The sequence below is a fragment of the Anoplopoma fimbria genome, unplaced genomic scaffold (assembly GCF_027596085.1).
Source record: "Anoplopoma fimbria isolate UVic2021 breed Golden Eagle Sablefish unplaced genomic scaffold, Afim_UVic_2022 Un_contig_7587_pilon_pilon, whole genome shotgun sequence".
NCBI lineage: Eukaryota > Metazoa > Chordata > Actinopteri > Perciformes > Anoplopomatidae > Anoplopoma > Anoplopoma fimbria.
This window is the reverse complement of record NW_026551913.1, coordinates 2,885-13,559: the sequence shown is the minus strand read 5'-3', so window position 1 is coordinate 13,559 and position 10,675 is coordinate 2,885. Positions and strand designations below refer to the sequence as shown.

The window sequence follows — 10,675 nt, the reverse complement described above, 5'->3', positions numbered from 1 at the left end:
ACTTTAACTTATTTAAAGATACCTCTCTGTATACATGTAGCTAACAACATAGTTTCATTTCTAATTTTAACATTATTTAGTGTTGCTTTTACTGATTATCTTTCCACATTTCTGATACTACCACTCTAATCATATTCCCTTCCATCAATGCTACACAGAGAGCAATGAACAGTCATCAATGACAGAAAACATATGAAGTAAATCATTATTCTCTGCCAGCTTCATGCTCAGAAGGAAATATCACAACTCATCATCGTGGTTAGCGAGACAAAACACTTTAGAAACACATTTCTCAAAGTCCAGAAACTTTAGAAAAGATCCCTGAAAGTATAGTCTTAGTTTGACTGAAGGTGAAAACTGATTCTGATTCTCTGGAAACTTACTATCACTGACGGTTCCTGTCTGCCATTCATAATACCGTCCAGTGATGTGCGTGTTTTTGTAAATTAATACAGCATCAGAAACGGATTGCTTACACATACATGGAGTTTGCTAGGTGATTAATTGGTGTGTACAGTAAATAAAAAACAGAGTGCAACATAATAATTGTTCAACTAATAGTTGCCCAATAATTGTGCACACATAGATATTCTCCTAAGAAAGCCAAAACCTTACTTTTACTTTCTTAAATATTCAGGTTTGAGGTTTATTAACATTTTGGGTTGACCGAGAGCACTGTAATTGTTCAATAATAAGATGAATCCTCAAAAAATACAACTTGCCTAATAATTGTGCACAGTGTATCTCCACTATGATCATATTCCTCCATTGTTTTATTTTTTTAGTTCTTGTTTTTACCAAAGGCACTCAACAAAATAGTTATTGTTAACATTCTGAACGGTTTCATGCTTTCTGATTTCTTCATATATGTCTCATTTTGAAAAAGTGAAAAGCATAATAGTGCCACTTTAACTTATTTAAAGATACCTCTCTGTATACATGTAGCTCTGTGACAAACATAGTTTCATTCTAATTTTAGTTAACTTTAACATTAGTGTTGCTTTTACTGATTATCTTTCCACATTTCTGATACTACCACTCTGATCATATTTCCTCCATCAGAGCTCCTCAGGGAGCAATGAACAGTCATCAATGACAGAGAACATATGAAGTAAATCATTATTCTCTGTCAGCTTCATGCTCAGAAGGAAATATCACATCTCATCATCGTGGTTAGCGAGACAAAACACTTTAGAAACACATTTCTCAAGTCAGAAACTTTAGAAATGATCCCTGAAAGTATAGTCTTAGTTTGACTGAAGGTGAAAACTGAATCTGATTCTCTGTAAACTTACTATCACTGATGGTTCCTCTCTGCCATTCATAAACTTTTCCAGTTGCTGCGTCTCGTCCAGTCATGTGTGTTTGTAAATTATACAGCACAGCCAATACGGAGAGCACACAGAGCAAAAGAAAGGCAGCACTGTGGTAAAGAAAAGGGAGAAAAGAAAAGTCAGCTGATATTGTTCAAAGATTACAGGCTGTGTTTAAGTCCCAAAATAGGCCTAAATAACGATGATCATTACTTAATGTCTGGTCACATTCAGTAGGAGTACAAAACTCATCATTGAGGTTAGAAAAAGATACACTTTGAAAATCCCTCCAGAAACCTGAGCAGGGCTGCAACTAAAATTCTACTTGTCATTATCAATAATCCACTAATTTCAGAAGCTAGAAACAAAGAACATCCGAAAATAGAGTTTTTAATTGATTTAATTCATTTTTCTCAATTTTGAAAAAGTTTTAAAGCTAATAGTGCCAAATTTAACTTATTTAAAGAACTACTCTGAACATGCAACACAACATAGCTGTATTCTAATCGCAGTCAACTCTTAACATTATTTCGTGTTGCTTACACTTATTATCTTTCCACGTTTCTGATACTACCACTCTGATCATATTCCCTCCATCAGAGCTCCTCAGGGAGCAATGAACAGTCATCAATGACAGAGAACATATGAAGTTAATCATTATTCTCTGTCAGCTTCATGCTCAGAAGGAAATATCACAACTCATCATCGTGGTTAGCGAGACAAAACACTTTAGAAACACATTTCTCAAGTCAGAAACTTTAGAAATGATCCCTGAAAGTATAGTCTTAGTTTGACTGAAGGTGAAAACTGAATCTGATTCTCTGCAAACTTACTATCACTGATGGTTCCTCTCTGTCATTAATAATCTCGTCCAGACACGTGTGTGTTTATAAATTATACAGCACAGTCAATACAGAGAGAAATTAAGGATGTACTGTGGTAACGAAAAGGGAGATAAGAAAAGTACGCTGATACTGTTCAAAGGTTACAGGCTGTGTTTATGTCCCAAAATAGACCTAAATAACGATGATCATTACTTAATGTCTGGGTCACATTCAGTCAGGAGCGCATAAACTCATCATTGAGGTTAGAAAAAGATACACTTTGAAAATCCCTCCAGAAACCTGAGCAGGGCTGCAATTAACATCTACTTTCTTTATCAATAATCCACTAATTTCAGAAGCTAGAAACAAAAAACATCTGAAAATGAGTGATTCATTTATTGTTGTCATTTTTTCTGTCAACTGATAGACTGTTTAACGGGCTTACCTACAATTTCACTGAATCAAAGTTATCTCTGTGACAACATTGCTGTATTTCAACTGCAGTTAACTCGCAATATTATGTTTTTTAATGTTGATTTCATTCATTATCTTTCCACATTTTGATACTACCACTCCGATCATATTTCCTTCCTCAATGCTACACAGGGAGCAATGAACAGTCATCAATGACAGAGAACATATGAAGTAAATCATTATTCTCTGTCAGCTTCATGCTCAGAAGGAAATATCACATCTCATCATCGTGGTTAGCGAGACAAAACACTTTAGAAACACATTTCTCAAGTCAGAAACTTTAGAAATGATCCCTGAAAGTATAGTCTTAGTTTGACTGAAGGTGAAAACTGAATCTGATTCTCTGGAAACTTACTATCACTGACGGTTCCTCTCTGCCATTCATAAACTTGTCCAGTTGCTGCGTCTCGTCCATTCATGTGTGCTTATGTAATCAGAATCAGAAACTGTTTATTGCCAATTACGGTACACATACATGGAGTTTGCTAGGTGATTAATTGGTGTGTACAGTAAATAAAAAACAGAGTGCAACATAATAATTGTGCACACTAATAGTTGCCCAATAATTGTGCACACATAGATATTCTCCTAAGAAAGCCAAAACCTTACTTTTACTTTCTTAAATATTCAGGTTTGAGGTTTATTAACATTTTGGGTTGACCGAGAGCACTGTAATTGTTCAATAATAAGATGAATCCTCAAAAATACAACTTGCCTAATAATTGTGCACACAGTGTATCTCCACTATGATCATATTCCCTCCATTGTTTTATTTTTTAGTTCTTGTTTTTTACCAAAGGGCACTCAACAAAATAGTTATTGTTAACATTCTGAACGGTTTCATGCTTTCTGATTTCTTCATATATGTCTAATTTTGAAAAAGTGGAAAAGCATAATAGTGCCACTTTAACTTATTTAAAGATACCTCTCTGTATACATGTAGCTCACAAACATAGTTTCATTCTAATTTTAGTTAACTTTAACATTATTTGTTGTTGCTTTTACTGATTATCTTTCCACATTTCTGATACTACCACTCTGATCATATTCCCTCCATCAGAGCTCCTCAGGGAGCAATGAACAGTCATCAATGACAGAGAACATATGAAGTAAATCATTATTCTCTGTCAGCTTCATGCTCAGAAGGAAATATCACAACTCATCATCGTGGTTAGCGAGACAAAACACTTTAGAAACACATTTCTCAAGTCAGAAACTTTAGAAATGATCCCTGAAAGTATAGTCTTAGTTTGACTGAAGGTGAAAACTGAATCTGATTCTCTGCAAACTTACTATCACTGATGGTTCCTCTCTGTCATTAATAATCTCGTCCAGACACGTGCGTGTTTATAAATTATACAGCACAGTCAATACAGAGAGAAATTAAGGATGTACTGTGGTAAAGAAAAGGGAGATAAGAAAAGTACGCTGATACTGTTCAAAGGTTACAGGCTGTGTTTATGTCCCAAAATAGGCCTAAATAACGATGATCATTACTTAATGTCTTACTTAATGGGTCACATTCAGTCAGGAGCATAAACTCATCATTGAGGTTAGAAAAAGATACACTTTGAAAATCCCTCCAGAAACCTGAGCAGGGCTGCAATTAACATCTACTTTCTTTATCAATAATCCACTAATTTCAGAAGCTAGAAACAAAAAACATCTGAAAATGAGTGATTCATTTATTGTTGTCATTTTTTCTGTCAACTGATAGACTGTTTAACGGGCTTACCTACAATTTCACTGAATCAAAGTTATCTCTGTGACAACTTTGCTGTATTTCAACTGCAGTTAACTCGTAATATTATTTAGTGTTGATTTCATTCATTATCTTTCCACATTTTGATACTACCACTCTGATCATATTTCCTCCTCAATGCTCCACAGGGAGCAATGAACAGTCATCAATGACAGAGAACATATGAAGTAAATCATTATTCTCTGTCAGCTTCATGCTCAGAAGGAAATATCACATCTCATCATCGTGGTTAGCGAGACAAAACACTTTAGAAACACATTTCTCAAGTCAGAAACTTTAGAAATGATCCCTGAAAGTATAGTCTTAGTTTGACTGAAGGTGAAAACTGAATCTGATTCTCTGGAAACTTACTATCACTGACGGTTCCTCTCTGTCATTCATAAACTTGTCCAGTTGCTGCGTCTCGTCCAGTCATGTGTGCTTATGTAATCAGAATCAGAAACTGTTTATTGCCAATTACGGTACACATACATGGAGTTTGCTAGGTGATTAATTGGTGTGTACAGTAAATAAAAAACAGAGTGCAACATAATAATTGTGCACACTAATAGTTGCCCAATAATTGTGCACACATAGATATTCTCCTAAGAAAGCCAAAACCTTACTTTTACTTTCTTAAATATTCAGGTTTGAGGTTTATTAACATTTTGGGTTGACCGAGAGCACTGTAATTGTTCAATAATAAGATGAATCCTCAAAAATACAACTTGCCTAATAATTGTGCACACAGTGTATCTCCACTATGATCATATTCCCTCCATTGTTTTATTTTTTAGTTCTTGTTTTTTACCAAAGGGCACTCAACAAAATAGTTATTGTTAACATTCTGAACGGTTTCATGCTTTCTGATTTCTTCATATATGTCTAATTTTGAAAAAGTGGAAAAGCATAATAGTGCCACTTTAACTTATTTAAAGATACCTCTCTGTATACATGTAGCTCACAACATAGTTTCATTCTAATTTTAGTTAACTTTAACAGAAGTGTTGCTTTTACTGATTATCTTTCCACATTTATGATACTACCACTCTGATCATATTCCCTCCATCAGAGCTCCTCAGGGAGCAATGAACAGTCATCAATGACAGAGAACATATGAAGTAAATCATTATTCTCTGTCAGCTTCATGCTCAGAAGGAAATATCACATCTCATCATCGTGGTTAGCGAGACAAAACACTTTAGAAACACATTTCTCAAGTCAGAAACTTTAGAAATGATCCCTGAAAGTATAGTCTTAGTTTGACTGAAGGTGAAAACTGAATCTGATTCTCTGTAAACTTACTATCACTGATGGTTCCTCTCTGTCATTAATAAACTCGTCCAAGTTGCTGCAGTCTCGTCCAGTCATGTGTGTTATTTTTTTAATTATACAGCTCAGCCAATACAGAGAGCACACAGAGCAAAAGAAAGGCAGCACTGTGGTAAATAAAACACTTGTAGGACAGTAAGAAAGGGAGCAAAGAAAAGTAAGCTGATACTGTTAAAAGATTACAGGCTGTGTTTTAGTCCCAAAATAGGCCTAAATAACGATGATCAGTGACAATACAGATGAACTGAATCATTACTTAATGTCTGCGTCACACTCAGACAGGAGTACATAAACTCATCATTGAGGTTAGAAAAAGTTACTCTTTGAAAATCCCTCCAGAAACCTGAGCAGAGCTGCAACTAACAACTACTTTTATTATCAATAATCCACTAATTTCAGAAGCTAGAAACAAAGAACATCTGAGAATTTGTGATTATTTGGTGATTGTTATTTTTTCTGTCAACTGATAAACAGTTAAACTGACTTAAACACAATTAAACAGATTTAAAGTTAACTTTCTGAACATAGAAAGCTCACAATGAAACTGTATTTTAAATGTTAACTCATTATTTATTAATTAGTGTTGTTTCACTCATTATCTTTCCACATTTTGATACTTCCACTCTGATCATATTTCCTTCCTCAATGCTCCTCAGGGAGCAATGAACAGTCATCAATGACAGAGAACATATGAAGTAAATCATTATTCTCTGTCAGCTTCATGCTCAGAAGGAAATATCACAACTCATCATCGTGGTTAGCGAGACAAAACACTTTAGAAACACATTTCTCAAGTCAGAAACTTTAGAAATGATCCCTGAAAGTATAGTCTTAGTTTGACTGAAGGTGAAAACTGAATCTGATTCTCTGGAAACTTACTATCACTGATGGTTCCTCTCTGCCATTCAATAATCTTGTCCAGTTGTTGCATCTCGTCCAGTCATGTGTGTTTTTGTAAATTATACAGCACAGTCAATACAGAGAGCACAAGCGAAGAAAGGCAGCACTGTGGTAAAGAAAAGGGAGAACAGAAAAGTCAGCTGATACTGTTCAAAGGTTACAGGCTGTGTTTATGTCCCAAAATAGGCCTAAATAACGTTGATCATTACTTAATGTCTGCGTCACATTCAGTCAGGAGAGCATAAACTCATCATTGAGGTTAAAAAAAGATACACTTTAAAAATCTTTCCAGAAACCTGAGCAGAGCTGCAACTAACAACTATTTTCATTATCAATAATCCACTCATTTCAGAAGCTAGAAACAAAGAACATCTGAAAATTAGTGATTAATTGTTGTAATTTTTTCTGTCAACTGATAAACTGGCATACCTACAATTTAACTTATTTAAAGTTATCTTTCAGAAATACAAAAAGTTCACACTAGCTGTATTTTAAATGCAGAAAACACTTTCCTCTATTTAGTGTTACTTTCACTCATTAACTTTCCATATTTCTGATACTACAAAATAGTTATTGTTAACATTCTGAACGGTTTCATGCTTTCTGATTTCTTCATATATGTCTAATTTTGAAAAAGTGAAAAAGCATAATAGTGCCACTTTAACTTATTTAAAGATACCTCTCTGTATACATGTAGCTCACAACATAGTTTCATTCTAATTTCAGATAACTTTAACATTATTTGTTGTTGCTTTCCATTATCTTTCCACATTTCTGATACTACCACTCTGATCATATTCCCTCCATCAGAGCTCCTCAGGGAGCAATGAACAGTCATCAATGACAGAGAACATATGAAGTAAATCATTATTCTCTGTCAGCTTCATGCTCAGAAGGAAATATCACATCTCATCATCGTGGTTAGCGAGACAAAACACTTTAGAAACACATTTCTCAAGTCAGAAACTTTAGAAACGATCCCTGGAAGTATAGTCTTAGTTTGACTGAAGGTGAAAACTGAATCTGATTCTCTGTAAACTTACTATCACTGATGGTTCCTCTCTGTCATTAATAATCTCGTCAAGTTGCTGCGTCTCGTCCAGTCATGTGTGTTTTATAAATTATACAGCACAGCCAATACAGAGACACAGAGCAAAAGAAGGATGTAAAACACTGGTAACAGAAAAGGGAGAACAGAAAAGTCAGCTGATACTGTTCAAAGATTACAGGCTGTGTTTAAGTCCCAAAATAGGCCTAAATAACGATGATCATTACTTAATGTCTGCGTCACATTCAGTCAGGAGTACATAAACTCATCATTGAGGTAAGAAAAAGATACACTTTGAAAATCCCTCCAGAAACCTGAGCAGGGCTGCAATTAACAACTACTTTCTTTATCAATAATCCACTAATTTCAGAAGCTAGAAACAAAAAACATCTGAAAATGAGTGATTCATTTGATTGTTGTCATTTTTTCTGTCAACTGATAGACTGTTTAACTGGCTTAAATACAATTTCACTGAATCAAAGTTATCTCTGAATGAAAACAACATGCTGTATTTCAACTGCAGTTAACTCTTAACATTATTTATGTTGATTTCATTCATTATCTTTCCACATTTTGATACTACCACTCTGATCATATTTCCTTCCATCAAGCTCCACAGGGAGCAATGAACAGTCATCAATGACAGAGAACATATGAAGTAAATCATTATTCTCTGTCAGCTTCATGCTCAGAAGGAAATATCACATCTCATCATCGTGGTTAGCGAGACAAAACACTTTAGAAACACATTTCTCAAGTCAGAAACTTTAGAAATGATCCCTGAAAGTATAGTCTTAGTTTGACTGAAGGTGAAAACTGAATCTGATTCTCTGTAAACTTACTAACACTGATGGTTCCTCTCTGCCATTCATAAACTTGTCCAGTTGCTGCGTCTCGTCCAGTCATGTGTGCTTATGTAATCACAATCAGAAACTGTTTATTGCCAATTACGGTACACATACATGGAGTTTGCTAGGTGATTAATTGGTGTGTACAGTAAATAAAAAACAGAGTGCAACATAATAATTGTGCACACTAATAGTTGCCCAATAGTTGTGCACACATAGATATTCTCCTAAGAAAGCCAAAACCTTACTTTTACTTTCTGAAATATTCAGGTTTGAGGTTTATTAACATTTTGGGTTGACCGAGAGCACTGTAATTGTTCAATAATAAGATGAATCCTCAAAAATACAACTTGCCTAATAATTGTGCACACAGTGTATCTCCACTATGATCATATTCCCTCCATTGTTTTATTTTTTAGTTCTTGTTTTTTTTACCAAAGGGCACTCAACAAAATAGTTATTGTTAACATTCTGAACGGTTTCATGCTTTCTGATTTCTTCATATGTCTCATTTTGAAAAAGTGAAAAGCATAATAGTGCCACTTTAACTTATTTAAAGATACCTCTCTGTATACATGTAGCTCACAACATAGTTTCATTCTAATTTTAGTTAACTTTAACATTATTTAGTTTTGTTTTTACTGATTATCTTTCCACATTTATGATACTACCACTCTGATCATATTCCCTCCATCAGAGCTCCTCAGGGAGCAATGAACAGTCATCAATGACAGAGAACATATGAAGTAAATCATTATTCTCTGTCAGCTTCATGCTCAGAAGGAAATATCACATCTCATCATCGTGGTTAGCGAGACAAAACACTTTAGAAACACATTTCTCAAGTCAGAAACTTTAGAAATGATCCCTGAAAGTATAGTCTTAGTTTGACTGAAGGTGAAAACTGAATCTGATTCTCTGCAAACTTACTATCACTGATGGTTCCTCTCTGTCATTAATAATCTCGTCCAGACACGTGTGTGTTTATAAATTATACAGCACAGTCAATACAGAGAGAAATTAAGGATGTACTGTGGTAACGAAAAGGGAGATAAGAAAAGTACGCTGATACTGTTCAAAGGTTACAGGCTGTGTTTATGTCCCAAAATAGACCTAAATAACGATGATCATTACTTAATGTCTGGGTCACATTCAGTCAGGAGCGCATAAACTCATCATTGAGGTTAGAAAAAGATACACTTTGAAAATCCCTCCAGAAACCTGAGCAGGGCTGCAATTAACATCTACTTTCTTTATCAATAATCCACTAATTTCAGAAGCTAGAAACAAAAAACATCTGAAAATGAGTGATTCATTTATTGTTGTCATTTTTTCTGTCAACTGATAGACTGTTTAACGGGCTTACCTACAATTTCACTGAATCAAAGTTATCTCTGTGACAACATTGCTGTATTTCAACTGCAGTTAACTCATAATGTTATTGAATGTTGATTTCATTCATTATCTTTCCACATTTTGATACTTCCACTCTGATCATATTTCCTTCCTCAATGCTCCTCACGGAGCAATGAACAGTCATCAATGACAGAGAACATATGAAGTAAATCATTATTCTCTGTCAGCTTCATGCTCAGAAGGAAATATCACATCTCATCATCGTGGTTAGCGAGACAAAACACTTTAGAAACACATTTCTCAAGTCAGAAACTTTAGAAATGATCCCTGAAAGTATAGTCTTAGTTTGACTGAAGGTGAAAACTGAATCTGATTCTCTGGAAACTTACTAACACTGATGGTTCCTCTCTGCCATTCATAAACTTGTCCAGTTGCTGCGTCTCGTCCAGTCATGTGTGCTTATGTAATCAGAATCAGAAACTGTTTATTGCCAATTACGGTACACATACATGGAGTTTGCTAGGTGATTAATTGGTGTGTACAGTAAATAAAAAACAGAGTGCAACATAATAATTGTGCACACTAATAGTTGCCCAATAATTGTGCACACATAGATATTCTCCTAAGAAAGCCAAAACCTTACTTTTACTTTCTTAAATATTCAGGTTTGAGGTTTATTAACATTTTGGGTTGACCGAGAGCACTGTAATTGTTCAATAATAAGATGAATCCTCAAAAATACAACTTGCCTAATAATTGTGCACACAGTGTATCTCCACTATGATCATATTCCCTCCATTGTTTTATTTTTTAGTTCTTCTTTTTTTTTACCAAAGGGC

General features: G+C 34.7%; 12 non-coding genes across 12 annotated transcripts; all 12 read right to left on the bottom strand.

The window, feature by feature from the left end:
* Nucleotides 1-119: 119 nt before the first annotated feature.
* On the bottom strand, nucleotides 120-337 carry LOC129115842 (small nucleolar RNA U3). Its single transcript, XR_008533263.1, has one exon. It is a non-coding gene; the product is annotated as a small nucleolar RNA U3 (small nucleolar RNA).
* A 697-nt stretch (nucleotides 338-1,034) lies between these two features.
* LOC129115836 (small nucleolar RNA U3) lies at nucleotides 1,035-1,249 on the bottom strand. The gene has a single exon (XR_008533257.1). It is a non-coding gene; the product is annotated as a small nucleolar RNA U3 (small nucleolar RNA).
* A 636-nt stretch (nucleotides 1,250-1,885) lies between these two features.
* LOC129115840 (small nucleolar RNA U3) lies at nucleotides 1,886-2,100 on the bottom strand. Its single transcript, XR_008533261.1, has one exon. It is a non-coding gene; the product is annotated as a small nucleolar RNA U3 (small nucleolar RNA).
* A 605-nt stretch (nucleotides 2,101-2,705) lies between these two features.
* Nucleotides 2,706-2,920, bottom strand: LOC129115846 (small nucleolar RNA U3). The gene has a single exon (XR_008533267.1). It is a non-coding gene; the product is annotated as a small nucleolar RNA U3 (small nucleolar RNA).
* Nucleotides 2,921-3,643: 723 nt separating this feature from the next.
* On the bottom strand, nucleotides 3,644-3,858 carry LOC129115839 (small nucleolar RNA U3). The gene has a single exon (XR_008533260.1). It is a non-coding gene; the product is annotated as a small nucleolar RNA U3 (small nucleolar RNA).
* A 606-nt stretch (nucleotides 3,859-4,464) lies between these two features.
* On the bottom strand, nucleotides 4,465-4,678 carry LOC129115835 (small nucleolar RNA U3). The gene has a single exon (XR_008533256.1). It is a non-coding gene; the product is annotated as a small nucleolar RNA U3 (small nucleolar RNA).
* Nucleotides 4,679-5,396: 718 nt separating this feature from the next.
* LOC129115838 (small nucleolar RNA U3) lies at nucleotides 5,397-5,611 on the bottom strand. The gene has a single exon (XR_008533259.1). It is a non-coding gene; the product is annotated as a small nucleolar RNA U3 (small nucleolar RNA).
* Nucleotides 5,612-6,302: 691 nt separating this feature from the next.
* Nucleotides 6,303-6,517, bottom strand: LOC129115843 (small nucleolar RNA U3). The gene has a single exon (XR_008533264.1). It is a non-coding gene; the product is annotated as a small nucleolar RNA U3 (small nucleolar RNA).
* An 849-nt stretch (nucleotides 6,518-7,366) lies between these two features.
* On the bottom strand, nucleotides 7,367-7,581 carry LOC129115841 (small nucleolar RNA U3). The gene has a single exon (XR_008533262.1). It is a non-coding gene; the product is annotated as a small nucleolar RNA U3 (small nucleolar RNA).
* A 632-nt stretch (nucleotides 7,582-8,213) lies between these two features.
* On the bottom strand, nucleotides 8,214-8,428 carry LOC129115845 (small nucleolar RNA U3). The gene has a single exon (XR_008533266.1). It is a non-coding gene; the product is annotated as a small nucleolar RNA U3 (small nucleolar RNA).
* A 721-nt stretch (nucleotides 8,429-9,149) lies between these two features.
* Nucleotides 9,150-9,364, bottom strand: LOC129115837 (small nucleolar RNA U3). The gene has a single exon (XR_008533258.1). It is a non-coding gene; the product is annotated as a small nucleolar RNA U3 (small nucleolar RNA).
* A 600-nt stretch (nucleotides 9,365-9,964) lies between these two features.
* Nucleotides 9,965-10,179, bottom strand: LOC129115844 (small nucleolar RNA U3). Its single transcript, XR_008533265.1, has one exon. It is a non-coding gene; the product is annotated as a small nucleolar RNA U3 (small nucleolar RNA).
* Between the last annotated feature and the right edge of the window lie 496 nt (nucleotides 10,180-10,675).